Source organism: Zea mays, chromosome 6 (genome assembly GCF_902167145.1).
Source record: "Zea mays cultivar B73 chromosome 6, Zm-B73-REFERENCE-NAM-5.0, whole genome shotgun sequence".
NCBI classification, from domain to species: Eukaryota; Viridiplantae; Streptophyta; class Magnoliopsida; order Poales; family Poaceae; genus Zea; species Zea mays.
Window position 1 is genome coordinate 22,103,549 of NC_050101.1, and position 17,354 is coordinate 22,120,902.

Here is a 17,354-nt window from a genome sequence, read left to right on the forward strand (position 1 = left end):
CCAACCCCGTGGGGTCTATAAGCTAGGCAGCTGGTTTCCCCCTTCTCTGCCCTCTTCGTAGGTTCGGCTACCAGAGACAGGACCGTGCGCAGGAAGGGGGGGAATCGTCGTTACAAGACCCCGGACATCGCCGGTGCCGCTCGAGCTTCGTCGCGCGATTTGGTTGTGTCATTGCGCCATTGTGCTCCTGTGGTGGCTCCCCATCGTCACGAACCTCCCGAGATGCTCATGGTGGCGACTGTGACCTTGAGGACTCGTCGGAAGTTGGAGTTTGGGCGGAGCGCACCGTCACGGGGGTCTAGGTCACCGCACTGCGATCCTCCGGTGAGAATCCCCTCACAGCCCTTACCTTTACCTCTACGTGATCTAGCATCGAGTGCGGTAGATCGTTGTGCGCCTGTGGCTAGCGATTTGTGGCCGGAGCCTAGGCGCCGCCGCGGTGCTGCATAACACCGTGAGCCCTGCCCAAATCCCAGCACCTCCAACACTAAACCCACCCTTCACATGTTCGCCCTGACCTCCACACCATGTAGCACGTTTTGGATCATAGTCTCGTGCTTGGCAGGGAAAAACTGGGTGCTCGGATCTGCGCGGCTGTGGATGGGGCATGGCGCCGTCGCCCAGCTCGGGCGCAGGGAGGAAGAAACGTGGGTGACCGTCGGATCCTCGTTTGGACGGTCCAGATTTGATGGAGCGCAGCAATTGGGTCGGGGTAGCGTGTGCCGTTCGATTTAGATCCGGTGGTTGACAGAGTGCGCCCTTTTAAAATGACCGTGATCTAATCCAGGCCCTCGTTTCTGGGTTGGGCGGATGAGATTGCGCCATACCCTTTCGTGGCGCCATTCTTTCTAAAGAGACCCTGGAAAATGTATTGAGTCAACCCGCAGTCCTGCGTGGGTTGAGTCTGAGTCACAGGAATTTTTGTAGAGTAAACCCTGCTGTTCTCAGATTTTGAGGCCCAGTCCAGTCAACATGAAAACCAGAGAAAATAAATAGAAAATGAATTTTTAATATGAAAATAATTGCTAGAACTTCAATAATGCATAGAAAATTCATACTAACTCCAAATTAAGCCATTCCAGTTCCTAAAATTTTATAATTTTATTCTCTATCACCTAGAGCCTCTGTTATGTCATGAAAACAGTAAGAAATTTATTTATCACCTAATCCTATTTAAAGCACATAAAACCTTAGAAAATGCATAACTTGAAATCTATAACTCAGAAAAATATGATTCCAGTTCCTAAGTTTTTATTTTAATGTGTAGAATATTTCTGTGTACTTTATTTATATGTTTGGTGTAATGTTAATTTCTCTATATGCACTGTGCTTGTTTGTATTGTGGCGAGTAGAAGAGCCCGTGACCGAGGAGCCTGGTGAGCAGCAGGTTGAAGTAGCTGTGCAGGAGCTCATTGAAGGCAAGTTGTGCCCTTGACCACTTTTTACCCAATAATGTTCTTTAATATCACATACTCATGCATAGGTTAATTTTGATGGGACCCAATAGGTCACCCTAGATTGTTTATCTCATTACCTTGTTTACCCCTGAATCACTTGGGTAGTTTTTGCTATTGCTTTACATGGTTTTGGGATAATCATTTATTATCTCTATGTTCCAATTATTGTTGTTATTCTGTTTATGTTCATGTTGTTATCATTAATGTTAATTGGAACATAGAGCTTAACTTGAGAACCACGTGCCACCACAAGGGTGGAATGGGACGCCCTTGGCTGACTAATTAGGAAAGCTAGTGGAAGACTACCTTACCCGAAAGGGGCAAGGGCAGTAGGGGAGAGGTCAGTGCGGGGAGGTCCCTGGTTGATTTTGCTGCGATGGCGGTCAGCCAGGAACCCTTTACTGGATCTTCCCATAAACTGTAGCGGGTTTTCGGAAGCTAGTGGAACTTTGTAAAGGCCTCGTAGTGTTGCCCTGCCGTGCTTCCTAGGTAGAGGTATATGGGGAGTCGCGACCCCTTGGCAGATGGGTAACATGACTTGTGGGTAAAGGGTACAACCTCTGCAGAGTGTAAATCTGGTATACTAGCCGAGCTCACGGTCACGAGCAGCTCAGGACTCTCTGATGTTTAAATTATGGAACTTAAATTCAATTTTGTCATTTGCATTGCATGGGTTTGTTATTAATTTTGTTCTATTACTTTACTTATGGTTTGGTATTTACTTACACTTAGTAACTGCTAATAAAATTTTGACCAACTACTTAAAAGCAATGCTCAGCTTTAACCCCTATCTTTGATTAGCCTTACACATCACATGAACTCACACCTTTGTGAGTTTGTGTCCACTGGTTCCCCACAACTTGTTGAGCTATGATCATGTGTGAGCTCACCCTTGCTGTCTCACACCCCCCCCCACAGGAGATGATCAGGTGGTTCAGGAGGAGCCGCCTAACACTGAGGAGTTCGATCTGATCTAGGTGGCGTTTCCCAGTCGACATTGGCGCCGACGATCCTTAGTTTGTTTTATCTTTATTACTTTATTTTGTAATAAGTCTTCCGCTATGTAATAAATACTCTGATGTTAATGACATTTATCTCTATACATTCTGTTATTATATATGTTGTCTTCTTGGCGCATGTATGAGATGCACCTGGCTTTGTTCCTTAAAGCCGGGTGTTACAGAAGTGGTATCAGAGGGAATGTTGACTGTAGGACGAGACCTAGATAGAAATGGACAACCCTTACCTACTTATCTTGTTCTGATTCATTCTACACTTACCTTACTCTGATTCTTTCTACACTTATCTTGACCCTGTCTCACCTTCTACTATTCTACTCTGATCATTCTTACCTTTTCTACTCTAAGACAAGATGGATTTCAAACCTTGGAATCCCTACCCTTATGACAGTTTAAGAGATAGGAGGCCTAAGACCAAATCAAAACTATTTTCTCTATTAAAAATGTTGGTTGATTGTTCTGATGATCAATGCCTGATTTGCTTCTTTGATTGATTGAGATATTATGGACATTTTAGCATGTACCACTATAAGGTACTGTATTAGCTTTAGTGGATAACACACTAATCTACTTAGCTAATAAATCCCCCGCAGTAACATTCCTCGTAATTACTCGCCTTGTCTACAATTCTTCCTTTCTTACCTAGATGGGCTACCCTATAGTGTTAGAAGAGAGCACTATAGATGTGATCCTTGGTATGTCATGGTTAAGAAAGGCAAAGGTAGTTTATACATTGTTCTAAAGGAACCATTAAACTCACCAGATCTAAAGGAGAAAGATTTGAAGTTGGAATTGCAGTAACCACCACCAGACTAGCAGCATTCTTTGTAGATGGGAAGTTTGTTGGTGTCAACATCCGTGGGGTTAGAGATTTTCCGGATGTCTTCCCAGAAGAGTTACCAGAGATGCCACCAGATAGAGAAGTTGAGTTTGTTATTGACCTCTTACCTGGAACCGCCCCTATTTCTAAACGGCCATATAGGATGTCCGTAGAGGAGTTGAAGGAACTTAAGAAGCAGTTAACTGAGTTACAAGAGGCTGGGTACATTCGTCCGAGTTCCTCACCTTGGGGAGCACCGGTCTTGTTTGTACAGAAGAAGGATGGATCGCAGCGGATGTGTGTGGATTATAGATCTCTTAATGATGTTACGGTGAAGAACAAGTATCCGTTGCCCCGCATTGAGGATTTGTTTGATCAAATGAGAGGAGCAAGAGTATTTTCGAAGATTGATCTCCGATCCGGTTACCATCAGATGAAGACTGGACCATCAGATATTCCTAAGACGGCTTTCTCGACTCGATATGGATTATATGAGTTCATCGTTATGTCGTTTGGATTAACTAATGCACCAGCTTATCTTATGGATTTGATGAATAAGATGTTTTTGGAGTATTTGGACAGATTCGTCGTGGAGTTCATCGACGATATCCTTATCTATTCTAAGAATGAGAGTGACCAGGAAGAACATCTAAGGTTGGTGCTACAGAAGTTACGAGATAATCAACTCTATGCTAGGTTTAGCAAGTGCGAGTTTTGGATTGGCGAGGTGCCATTTCTTGGACATATCATTTCTAATGGAGGAATAGCAGTGGATCCTGCCAAAGTCAAGGAGATAGTGGTATGGAGCATACCCACTACGGTTACGGAGGACCGAAAGTTTCTTGGGACTTGCAGGACATTATTGGAGATTTATTGAAGGATTTTCTAAGATTGCTAAGCTTATGACCTCGCTTTTGGTGAAGGAAAGAGAAATCAAGTGGGACGAGAAGTGCCAAGTGTATACGGATCATAAGAGTTTGAAGTATATATTCACTCAGAAAGATCTCAACCTTAGGCAACGCCGTTGGTTGGAGCTTATTAAGGATTACGATTTGGAAATTTACTATCACCTGGGCAAGGCAAATTTGGTTACAGATGCCTTGAGTCGAAAGGAGCTTGTTCATTTAGCTGTTGTTGCCCAGCTACTCGATGAGATTGTTGAGGATTTCAGGAGACTTAACCTGGGGATAGTTGATCATACTGAAGGAGTTACTATTAATGTGGAACCTACTTTGGAGCAAGAGATCCGCAAAGGACAAATTGGTGATGCTAAAATAAAAGAGATTAAGGATCTAATTACTGAAGGTCGAGTTCCGGAATTTACGGAAGATGAGCAAGGCACAATATGGTTCAAGGATCAGATATGAGTTCCCAAAATTGAAAGCCTTCGTGAGACTATATTGAAGAAAGCCCATGACTTGGATTATTCTATTCATCCTGGGAGTACCAAGATGTATCAGGATTTGAAGCGGAAGTATTGGTGGTATGGATTAAAGAGAGTTGTGGCTGCACATGTGGCTATGTGCGATGTATGTCAAAGAGTTAAGGTTGAACACGAGAGGCCAGCTGGACTATTTCACCCACTAAAGATACCTGAGTGGAAATGGGAAGAGATTGGTATGGACTTCATTACTGGATTGCCTCGCACCTCGAAAGGATATGGTTCTATATGAGTTATTGTGGATAGATGTAACACCCAAATTCTGAATTTGGAACTGGTAGAAGAAATCTGAATAAAGTATCATTGGGAAAAGAGAAAAAGAGGAGAAAAAGAATTTTTCTTTTAAAGGAAACCATTTATACATCTCATGAAATAAATAAACAAGGAGAATAAAACTTAAACTAGTGATAATAAAATAGTATGGTTTATATTCACCCTTGGATTTCAATTGATACATTTGAAAAATCTGAAAACTAAAATAGAAGTATAAATTTGAATTTGGAATAGAAAATAGAAAATAAGAGAAAGAGAAGGGATATAAAACAAAAATATAAATAATATATATATAAACAAGTATATTCAGAATTAATATCCCTAACTTCACAAAAATAAATTGAAATGATGAGCCATAGAGAGTTGAATTTAAGTTTGAATTCAAATTGGATTTGAAAATGAAGAAAAGAAATAGAAAATAAAAAGGAAAAAGAGAAAAACCCTAGCTGGGCCAACTTCTCCACTTTCGGCCCAACTCGGGTTTCCCACTGCGCGGTCCAGTTACTTGCTACACGCGCGCGCCCGGCCAACTGCCATATGGGGCCCGCGTGTCAGCTGCTAAACACCTACGCGCTCGCCTGGGCTTTGTCGCTGACGGGTGGGGCCCGTGGGTCAGCGCCTGTTTAACAGAATCGCGCGCACGCCGTGGCCACTGACGGGGCGGGTCCACCGATCAGTCACCCGCTCGTTCGGTTCCGTCCGCTCCGCGCGCCGCTCGATCCTCCGTTCATCTCGCGCTCGAGCTCCGCCATTGACCGAACTCGCTCGAGTATAAGACCCAGTCGCGTCTCGCCTCCTCCTCAATCCACCGCGCCGCATTCCTCTCCCCTTAGCTCGCCGGTACCACTGCGTTGTGAGAATCCGCGAGAATTGAGTGTCGGCGCCGCCATTGCTGCGCTCGGGAAATCCTCCATAGCCGTGACCTCGTGAACCGCCACCGGGGCTCGCCGTTGTGCACCGTGCCGTCCTGTACCGGTGTGGAGCGCGAATTCGGTGCATCGGGGGCCAATTCCTCGCCGACATCGGGGCGGGACTCCATCCGCACGTGGCCGAGCTCGCCTTCGCCCGGGGATCCTAGGTACGCACTCCCATTCGATTTGCGATCATCTATAAGCCATGTAGCATCGATTGGGCTAGACCATAGATGACCGGAGCCCTTAGAATTGCTCGCCGTAGCATGTATCTCCGCCGTGGATTGAACTGCACCGTGGCCGGGGGTCTGCGGGGTGCTGTGGCTGAAATTGTTGGGAAGCATGGATTCGGGGGTTCGCGAATCTTGCGTGGGTCCGACGAATTTGAGTATGGCGCTCGAATTGGCCGGATTTCGCGGGCTCCGGCATGGCGCCGCCGCGGGGGAGACATTCTCCGGTGCCGGAGTTGGGCGGGGGTCGGCCGGATCGCGTGTGCCGTCGGTTCGGCGATGTACGGCCGAGATTAGGCCAAGGGATACCCCTTCGCGCTTTAGATCTGGACCGTAGGATTCAATCGGAGGGCTGCGGCGTGATCTCGGTGTCATTAAATCTGGGCCGTTAATCGCCGATCAAACGGTTGTAGATGCGTACCGGTTTGGGTTACACTAAATCTAATCCGAGCCGTCCATGTGTGATCCAACGGCCGGAACGGCCCGATACCCCCTTCGGCTTGGGTATTTTTCTAAAGAACCCTCGGGTTTTAAGGAAATCAACCCGCCGTCCACAAATCCTGTGCGCTGTGTCTCTGTAGATTTACCCAGAGCCCCCTGCGTTTTCCATTAAATGAGGCCGAGTCCAGAGAGTTATAAAATCATAGAAAATGATTTAGAAAATGATTTTTAGTGTTAAAATAAATCCAGAAACTTAATTAATTCATAACTAATTCATTCTAGCTCCAAATTGAGTCATTCCAATTCCTAAAATTTTGTAATAATATTCTCTACCATTTAGAACCACTGTTTTGACATGAACTCTGTCAGAAAATTTATTTATCAATTAATCATATTATAATCACCTTGAATCTTAGGAAATTCATAACTTGAATTCTACAACTCCAAAATTAATAATTCTTTTTCCTGTGATCTTATTTTAATATGTAGATTATTAATATGTATTTTACATATATGTTTGGTGTAATGTTAATTTTGCCTATACCATGTATGTTTGTATTGCTACGACTAGCAGTGAGGTCACGAGGATCTGAAGAATCATCCTGGTACCTGGATTCTCAAGGCTCAGGCAAGTTGTGCCCTTGATCACTTCTTTTTACCCACTCATGTTCTAATTAATCATAATGATCTGCATAGGTAAATTTTGATGGGACCCAATAGGTTACCCTAGTTTGTCTATCTTTATACCTTGTTTACCACTAAACTTTTGGGTAGTACTTGCTAGTGCTATATGTGGTTTTGGGTATGGAGATACACTTTACTACTCATGATTATACTTTTGTTATCAGTTGTTATTTATGGTTCATGTTAAGATCATTATGTTAATTGGAACATGGAGAACCACCCGGGAAAACAGTGCTACCATAAGGGTGGTATGGGACGCCCTTGGCTGATTAATTAGGAAAGCTAGTGGAAGACTACCTTACCCGAAAGGGGCAAGGGCAGTAGGGGAGAGGTCAGTGCGGGGAGGCCCTCGGGAGGATTTTGCTGCGATGGCGGTCCTACAAGGGATTCCTGTACTGGATCTTCCTATAAACTGTAGCGGGTTTTCGGAAGCTAGTGGAACTTTGTAAAGGCCTCGTAGTGTTACCCTGCCTCGCTTCCTTGGTAGAGGTGTATGGGATTCATGACCCCTTGGCAGATGGGTAACACGACTTGTGGGTAAAGATGCGCAACCTCTGCAGAGTGTAAAACTGGTATACTAGCCGTGCTCACGGTCATGAGCAGCTCGGACACTCACATGATTAATTTATGGAACTAAATTCAATTTGTCATATGCATTGCATTGCAGGTGAAGTTGTTAACTTTTGTTCTACTATTTAATTGGGTTGGTATTTACTTATACTTAGTAATTGCTAATAAAATTTTGACCAACTTTAAAAGCAATGCTCAGCTCTAACCATCTTCTTTGGTAAGCCTTACACTTCACGTGAGCTCCCACCTTTGGCGAGTTCATGCACATTATTCCCCACAACTTGTTGAGCGATGAACGTATGTGAGCTCACTCTTGCTGTCTCACATACACCACAGGTCAAGACCAGGTACTGCAGGATGATGCTCATGGAGGATGCTGTGATGAGTTCGTGAGAGGTCTAGGTCGTCGTCTCCCAGTCAACTTTGGGTTGCTGGACTGTTGTCTCCTTATAATGTAACTATTTATTTTGTATAGAACTCCTGTTATATATAAAGTTGTGACATTCGATCCTGTGCCACTATACATCATATGTTTGAGACTTGGTCCCAGCATACCTGGTGTTTATGTTAACCCCCGGGTTTTGGACCCCTAAAATCCGGGTGTTACAGAAGTGGTATCAGAGGAATGTTGACTGTAGGACGAAACCTAGATAGAACTGGACAACCCTGACTTACTTACCTTTGCTACTCTGATTCTTTCTAAACTTTTCTTAATCTTTTCTCATCTAATTCCGCTTTACTCTGATTATTCTTATCTTTTCTTTCTAAAGACAAATGTGGATTTCACACTTTGAAATCCTATGCCTAAAGTGACTTTAGGAATAGGAGACCTATTCCTAGGAACAAAAACAAAACTATTTTTATAAGTATCTATGTATTTGAATGTTTGTTCTTATGTTATCTGTCTGATTTGGATCTTTGATTGAGTGTGATGGGTTGTGGAGTGATGTTCACAATTACATCTGCATATACATCTAGGTATAAAGGATAGCATTTGTAAGATAACTAGACAAACTAGATTATCCCCTTAGAAAATATATGTAGTATTCCGTATCTATCTCATCTTGACACATTCTATCTTACCTTTGGACATTCACCTCGTACAACTAATTACCCTAGTCTTAACATAAAATATTTGGTCCAGCCCTGCCAAAGAAATTCCAGTACATAACCAACTATTAGTTTATTCATTCTGTCTATTAAATGATTCCCTTGCAAAGCTATCTTACCATATGCTTCTAACTTAGATGGTCAATACCAGGCGGGGAGGTGGAATTGATTTACCTGCTAACCAACAACCTCAACCACAGTCAGCAGCAATGAATCCTCCTAATCCCCCACCAGGCGGAGTTGATCCACTCGTCGCAGCTCAAATGAGAATGATGCAGCAAATGGCGGACACTATGGCAGATATGCGCACCCAAATGCAGCAAGAACGCCAAGAAATGCACCAGGAAAGAGAGGATGCACGTCGGGAAATGCGCCAAGAACGGGAAGAGATACGCCAAGAGAGGAGGGTACAACAACAATAGCTGCAGCAACAACTTCAACAACAGCAGCAACAACAACAAGTGCCATTGCCTCCACCTCCACCACCAGTGCCACCCCGGGACAAGCACCGGGAATTCATGAGCCACAAACCACCAACCTTCTCCAACTCCGCAGATCCACTGCAAGCAGATGACTGGTTAAAGTCCATAGAGAAGATGCTCAACATAGCCCAGTGCTCGGACCGGGAGAAAGTACTCTATGCTTCGGGTCGTCTTGCTGGTCCCGCTGCAGATTGGTGGGATGCGTACTGTGCAGCTCATGCTGCTGCCGATACAATTACCTGGGAAGAATTCTCCGCACAATTCAGGAATTACCATATTCCTGCTGGACTCATGAAGATTAAGAGGAAGGAGTTTCTATCCCTCAAGCAAGGAAGTATGTCCGTGAGTGAATATAGGGACAAATTCATTCAGTTATCTCGTTATGCTCCCAGAGATGTTGAGGATGATGAGCAAAAGCAGGAGCTCTTTCTAGATGGTTTGATTGGACCTCTGCAATATCAACTGGTATCGCACACATTCCCATCTTTCCAAAGGCTACTTGATAAAGCTATTGCTGTAGAGAACAAGAGGAGTATATTTGGAGAGAAAAGGAAGGCTATCAACCAAGGACAGGCTGGAAGCAGTTCCCGTCCTCGCTATACTACCACTCCAAGTACACCAGCTAGTGGCAATTCTGGACAACAAACTCAACAGACACCAACTGCTCCTCCAAAAGCAAGCACTCCAGGAGGAACCGTTGCTCCCAACACAACCGCCATCAGGACATGCTTCAAGTGTGGACAACCGGGACACTACGCCAACTACTGTCCCAATAGAGCTGCCTACACTACACCGGCTCCGATGAAGCAAGGACAAGCCTCGGCAGGAAAGAGTCAGCCCCAATCCATCAACCGGGGATATGCCCATCATACAGAAGTAGAAGCTGAACCCGGTGAACTTGAAATTCAAATTCAAGAAGAAGAGCCAGTTGGAGATGAAGTAGTCGGTGAAGAAGTCAACGAGCAACAAGAATAAGGAGATAAACATAGATATAGATACATATATATATATATATTTTACTATTTGTAAGACCTAAATATTAGCCTAGCTATTAGTAGTATTTTCCTATTTTTGTAATAATAATAAGGTTCATTGGACCCTGTGTTTTGCTAATAAGATATGCATCATGCCGAGATTTTGTTTATGCATATGTGTTGAAACCATATGAACATACATCCTTTTCTTACAAATCTCGAGGTCGAGATTATTTTTAAGGGGGGTAGGATTTGTAACACCCAAATTCTGAATTTGGAACTGGTAGAAGAAATCTGAATAAAGTATCATTGGGAAAAGAGAAAAAGAGGAGAAAAAGAATTTTTCTTTTAAAGGAAACCATTTATACATCTCATGAAATAAATAAACAAGGAGAATAAAACTTAAACTAGTGATAATAAAATAGTATGGTTTATATTCACCCTTGGATTTCAATTGATACATTTGAAAAATCTGAAAACTAAAATAGAAGTATAAATTTGAATTTGGAATAGAAAATAGAAAATAAGAGAAAGAGAAGGGATATAAAACAAAAATATAAATAATATATATATAAACAAGTATATTCAGAATTAATATCCCTAACTTCACAAAAATAAATTGAAATGATGAGCCATAGAGAGTTGAATTTAAGTTTGAATTCAAATTGGATTTGAAAATGAAGAAAAGAAATAGAAAATAAAAAGGAAAAAGAGAAAAACCCTAGCTGGGCCAACTTCTCCACTTTCGGCCCAACTCGGGTTTCCCACTGCGCGGTCCAGTTACTTGCTACACGCGCGCGCCCGGCCAACTGCCATATGGGGCCCGCGTGTCAGCTGCTAAACACCTACGCGCTCGCCTGGGCTTTGTCGCTGACGGGTGGGGCCCGTGGGTCAGCGCTTGTTTAACAGAATCGCGCGCACGCCGTGGCCACTGACGGGGCGGGTCCACCGATCAGTCACCCGCTCGTTCGGTTCCGTCCGCTCCGCGCGCCGCTCGATCCTCCGTTCATCTCGCGCGCGAGCTCCGCCATTGACCGAACTCGCTCGAGTATAAGACCCAGTCGCGTCTCGCCTCCTCCTCAATCCACCGCGCCGCATTCCTCTCCCCTTAGCTCGCCGGTACCACTGCGTTGTGAGAATCCGCGAGAATTGAGTGTCGGCGCCGCCATTGCTGCGCTCGGGAAATCCTCCATAGCCGTGACCTCGTGAACCGCCACCGGGGCTCGCCGTTGTGCACCGTGCCGTCCTGTACCGGTGTGGAGCGCGAATTCGGTGCATCGGGGGCCAATTCCTCGCCGACATCGGGGCGGGACTCCATCCGCACGTGGCCGAGCTCGCCTTCGCCCGGGGATCCTAGGTACGCACTCCCATTCGATTTGCGATCATCTATAAGCCATGTAGCATCGATTGGGCTAGACCATAGATGACCGGAGCCCTTAGAATTGCTCGCCGTAGCATGTATCTCCGCCGTGGATTGAACTGCGCCATGGCCGGGGGTCTGCGGGGTGCTGTGGCTGAAATTGTTGGGAAGCATGGATTCGGGGGTTCGAGAATCTTGCGTGGGTCCGACGAATTTGAGTATGGCGCTCGAATTGGCCGGATTTCGCGGGCTCCGGCATGGCGCCGCCGCGGGGGAGACATTCTCCGGTGCCGGAGTTGGGCGGGGGTCGGCCGGATCGCGTGTGCCGTCGGTTCGGCGATGTACGGCCGAGATTAGGCCAAGGGATACCCCTTCGCGCTTTAGATCTGGACCGTAGGATTCAATCGGAGGGCTGCGGCGTGATCTCGGTGTCATTAAATCTGGGCCGTTAATCGCCGATCAAACGGTTGTAGATGCGTACCGGTTCGGGTTACACTAAATCTAATCCGAGCCGTCCATGTGTGATCCAACGGCCGGAACGGCCCGATACCCCCTTCGGCTTGGGTATTTTTCTAAAGAACCCTCGGGTTTTAAGGAAATCAACCCGCCGTCCACAAATCCTGTGCGCTGTGTCTCTGTAGATTTACCCAGAGCCCCCTGCGTTTTCCATTAAATGAGGCCGAGTCCAGAGAGTTATAAAATCATAGAAAATGATTTAGAAAATGATTTTTAGTGTTAAAATAAATCCAGAAACTTAATTAATTCATAACTAATTCATTCTAGCTCCAAATTGAGTCATTCCAATTCCTAAAATTTTGTAATAATATTCTCTACCATTTAGAACCACTGTTTTGACATGAACTCTGTCAGAAAATTTATTTATCAATTAATCATATTATAATCACCTTGAATCTTAGGAAATTCATAACTTGAATTCTACAACTCCAAAATTAATAATTCTTTTTCCTGTGATCTTATTTTAATATGTAGATTATTAATATGTATTTTACATATATGTTTGGTGTAATGTTAATTTTGCCTATACCATGTATGTTTGTATTGCTACGACTAGCAGTGAGGTCACGAGGATCTGAAGAATCATCCTGGTACCTGAATTCTCAAGGCTCAGGCAAGTTGTGCCCTTGATCACTTCTTTTTACCCACTCATGTTCTAATTAATCATAATGATCTGCATAGGTAAATTTTGATGGGACCCAATAGGTTACCCTAGTTTGTCTATCTTTATACCTTGTTTACCACTAAACTTTTGGGTAGTACTTGCTAGTGCTATATGTGGTTTTGGGTATGGAGATACACTTTACTACTCATGATTATACTTTTGTTATCAGTTGTTATTTATGGTTCATGTTAAGATCATTATGTTAATTGGAACATGGAGAACCACCCGGGAAAACAGTGCTACCATAAGGGTGGTATGGGACGCCCTTGGCTGATTAATTAGGAAAGCTAGTGGAAGACTACCTTACCCGAAAGGGGCAAGGGCAGTAGGGGAGAGGTCAGTGCGGGGAGGCCCTCGGGAGGATTTTGCTGCGATGGCGGTCCTGCAAGGGATTCCTGTACTGGATCTTCCTATAAACTGTAGCGGGTTTTCGGAAGCTAGTGGAACTTTGTAAAGGCCTCGTAGTGTTACCCTGCCTCGCTTCCTTGGTAGAGGTGTATGGGATTCATGACCCCTTGGCAGATGGGTAACACGACTTGTGGGTAAAGATGCGCAACCTCTGCAGAGTGTAAAACTGGTATACTAGCCGTGCTCACGGTCATGAGCAGCTCGGACACTCACATGATTAATTTATGGAACTAAATTCAATTTGTCATATGCATTGCATTGCAGGTGAAGTTGTTAACTTTTGTTCTACTATTTAATTGGGTTGGTATTTACTTATACTTAGTAATTGCTAATAAAATTTTGACCAACTTTAAAAGCAATGCTCAGCTCTAACCATCTTCTTTGGTAAGCCTTACACTTCACGTGAGCTCCCACCTTTGGCGAGTTCATGCACATTATTCCCCACAACTTGTTGAGCGATGAACGTATGTGAGCTCACTCTTGCTGTCTCACATACACCACAGGTCAAGACCAGGTACTGCAGGATGATGCTCATGGAGGATGCTGTGATGAGTTCGTGAGAGGTCTAGGTCGTCGTCTCCCAGTCAACTTTGGGTTGCTGGACTGTTGTCTCCTTATAATGTAACTATTTATTTTGTATAGAACTCCTGTTATATATAAAGTTGTGACATTCGATCCTGTGCCACTATACATCATATGTTTGAGACTTGGTCCCAGCATACCTGGTGTTTATGTTAACCCCCGGGTTTTGGACCCCTAAAATCCGGGTGTTACAATAGACCGACCAAAGTGGCTCATTTCATCCCGGTTAAGACTACTTATAAGGGATCGCAATTGGCTAAGTTATGCATGTCTCGGATTAAGTCTCTACACAATGTACCAAGGAAGATCATTTTGGATAGAGGATCACAGTTTACCTCCAGATTTTGGAAAAGTCTTCATGAGAATTTGGATGTAGAGTTGAATTTTAGTTTGGCCTACCTCGGACTGATAGACAGACTGAAAGGACTAATCAAGTATGGGAATACATGTTGAGAGCTTGTACCCTTCAGCATGGTAGTAGTTGGGACAAGAGTCTACCTTATGCTGAGTTCTCATATGATAATAATTACTAGGCCAGTCTGAAGATGTCCCCGTTCGAGACTCTGTATGACAGGAAATGCAGGACTCCTCTATTTTGGACCAGACTAGAGGAAGACAATTCTTTGGACCCAAACTTATTCAAGAGTCAGAAGAACAAGTTCATATAATTCGAGAGAATTTGAGGGTAGCTCGGACCAGGTAAAAGAGCTACGCTGATAATAGAAGAAGACCACTGGAGTTTAAGGAAAGAAATCGTGGGTACCTCAAGGTGTCACCACTTCATGGAATGAGGAGATTCAAAGTCAAGGACAAACTGCCCCCTCGTTATATTGGACCATTCTTGATCTTTAGGCGAGTTGGGGAGATGGCATACCCACTCGAGTTACCTGCTACTTTATCGGATGTGCATAACGTGTTCCACGTATCTCAACTGAAGAAATGTCTCCGTGTCCCCGAGGAACAGTTACCAATGGAAGAGCTTAGTGTTCAAGGTGATTTGACTTACACGGAGTACCCGATCAAGATTTTGGATACTTTGACTCGAGTTACGAGAAATAAGGTTATAAAGATGTGCCAAGTGCAATGAAGCCACCACGGTGAAGATGAAGCAACATGGGAAAGAGAAGAAGATCTTCGAATAAATTTTCTCCATCTTTTCCCTAGTCCTTCCTAAATCTCGAGGACGAGATTCTTTTTAAGGGGGGTAGGATTTGTAATACCCACTTTGTAAAAGAAAGGGAGGAATTATATTTCTTTATATATATGAGTGTGTCATCTCTATTTAACATTCATGTAAACACGTTACTTACACAAATAAATAATTAGCAAGAGACACTCAAATAAATTGTGCATCATGCTGGGGTTTTATGTGGTGTGCATTTTTGTGACATAACATAAAAAAAATCATGTGAAAAGAAATATATAAAAGTCCAAAGTGGAATTTAACATCTAAAAGAAATTCTAGAAAATAGAGAAAAATAAGAAAGATACTGTACATATAAAATAAATATAATAATTAATTCAATGAGGTTCATATAGGTATTGTACAGTTTATCTAGGTATGAAAGTCACACATATAAATTTAAGTGGGATTTAAATTTGAAATTTAAAGAGAAAAGAATAGGGAAAGTAAAAGAAAAAGGAAGGAAAAATGGGAAAAACGACTGCTGGGCCGATTCCTCCACTGCAGCCCACTTCCCCTTTCCCTCTCCTCGGCCCAGGAATGCCTCCACCGGCGCTGTCGGGTGGGCCGGTCTCACATGCACCCACTGCCACGCGGGTCCCGCCTGGCAGTCACATGTGGCGCGCGCGCGCCCACACCACCGTGTGCGCCGACAACGCAGCCCTCTGTTAGCCGCTGACTATGGGCCCCTATCGTCGGCTCTATCCTCACCAACGGGGCGCGCGAACCGGGTCCTCCGCCGGCGACTCCGGACCTTCTCAACCACCTACGCTCCTTGCCGCGAATCGCTAGGGAGTCCGGCCCAACCCCGTGGGGTCTATAAGCTAGGCAGCTGGTTTCCCCCTTCTCTGCCCTCTTCGTAGGTTCGGCTACCAGAGACAGGACCGTGCGCAGGAAGGGGGGGAATCGTCGTTACAAGACCCCGGACATCGCCGGTGCCGCTCGAGCTTCGTCGCGCGATTTGGTTGTGTCATTGCGCCATTGTGCTCCTGTGGTGGCTCCCCATCGTCACGAACCTCCCGAGATGCTCATGGTGGCGACTGTGACCTTGAGGACTCGTCGGAAGTTGGAGTTTGGGCGGAGCGCACCGTCACGGGGGTCTGGGTCACCGCACTGCGATCCTCCGGTGAGAATCCCCTCACAGCCCTTACCTTTACCTCTACGTGATCTAGCATCGAGTGCGGTAGATCGTTGTGCGCCTGTGGCTAGCGATTTGTGGCCGGAGCCTAGGCGCCGCCGCGGTGCTGCATAACACCGTGAGCCCTGCCCAAATCCCAGCACCTCCAACACTAAACCCACCCTTCACATGTTCGCCCTGACCTCCACACCATGTAGCACGTTTTGGATCATAGTCTCGTGCTTGGCAGGGAAAAACTGGGTGCTCGGATCTGCGCGGCTGTGGATGGGGCATGGCGCCGTCGCCCAGCTCGGGCGCAGGGAGGAAGAAACGTGGGTGACCGTCGGATCCTCGTTTGGACGGTCCAGATTTGATGGAGCGCAGCAATTGGGTCGGGGTAGCGTGTGCCGTTCGATTTAGATCCGGTGGTTGACAGAGTGCGCCCTTTTAAAATGACCGTGATCTAATCCAGGCCCTCGTTTCTGGGTTGGGCGGATGAGATTGCGCCATACCCTTTCGTGGCGCCATTCTTTCTAAAGAGACCCTGGAAAATGTATTGAGTCAACCCGCAGTCCTGCGTGGGTTGAGTCTGAGTCACAGGAATTTTTGTAGAGTAAACCCTGCTGTTCTCAGATTTTGAGGCCCAGTCCAGTCAACATGAAAACCAGAGAAAATAAATAGAAAATGAATTTTTAATATGAAAATAATTGCTAGAACTTCAATAATGCATAGAAAATTCATACTAACTCCAAATTAAGCCATTCCAGTTCCTAAAATTTTATAATTTTATTCTCTATCACCTAGAGCCTCTGTTATGTCATGAAAACAGTAAGAAATTTATTTATCACCTAATCCTATTTAAAGCACATAAAACCTTAGAAAATGCATAACTTGAAATCTATAACTCAGAAAATTATGATTCCAGTTCCTAAGTTTTTATTTTAATGTGTAGAATATTTCTGTGTACTTTATTTATATGTTTGGTGTAATGTTAATTTCTCTATATGCACTGTGCTTGTTTGTATTGTGGCGAGTAGAAGAGCCCGTGACCGAGGAGCCTGGTGAGCAGCAGGTTGAAGTAGCTGTGCAGGAGCTCATTGAAGGCAAGTTGT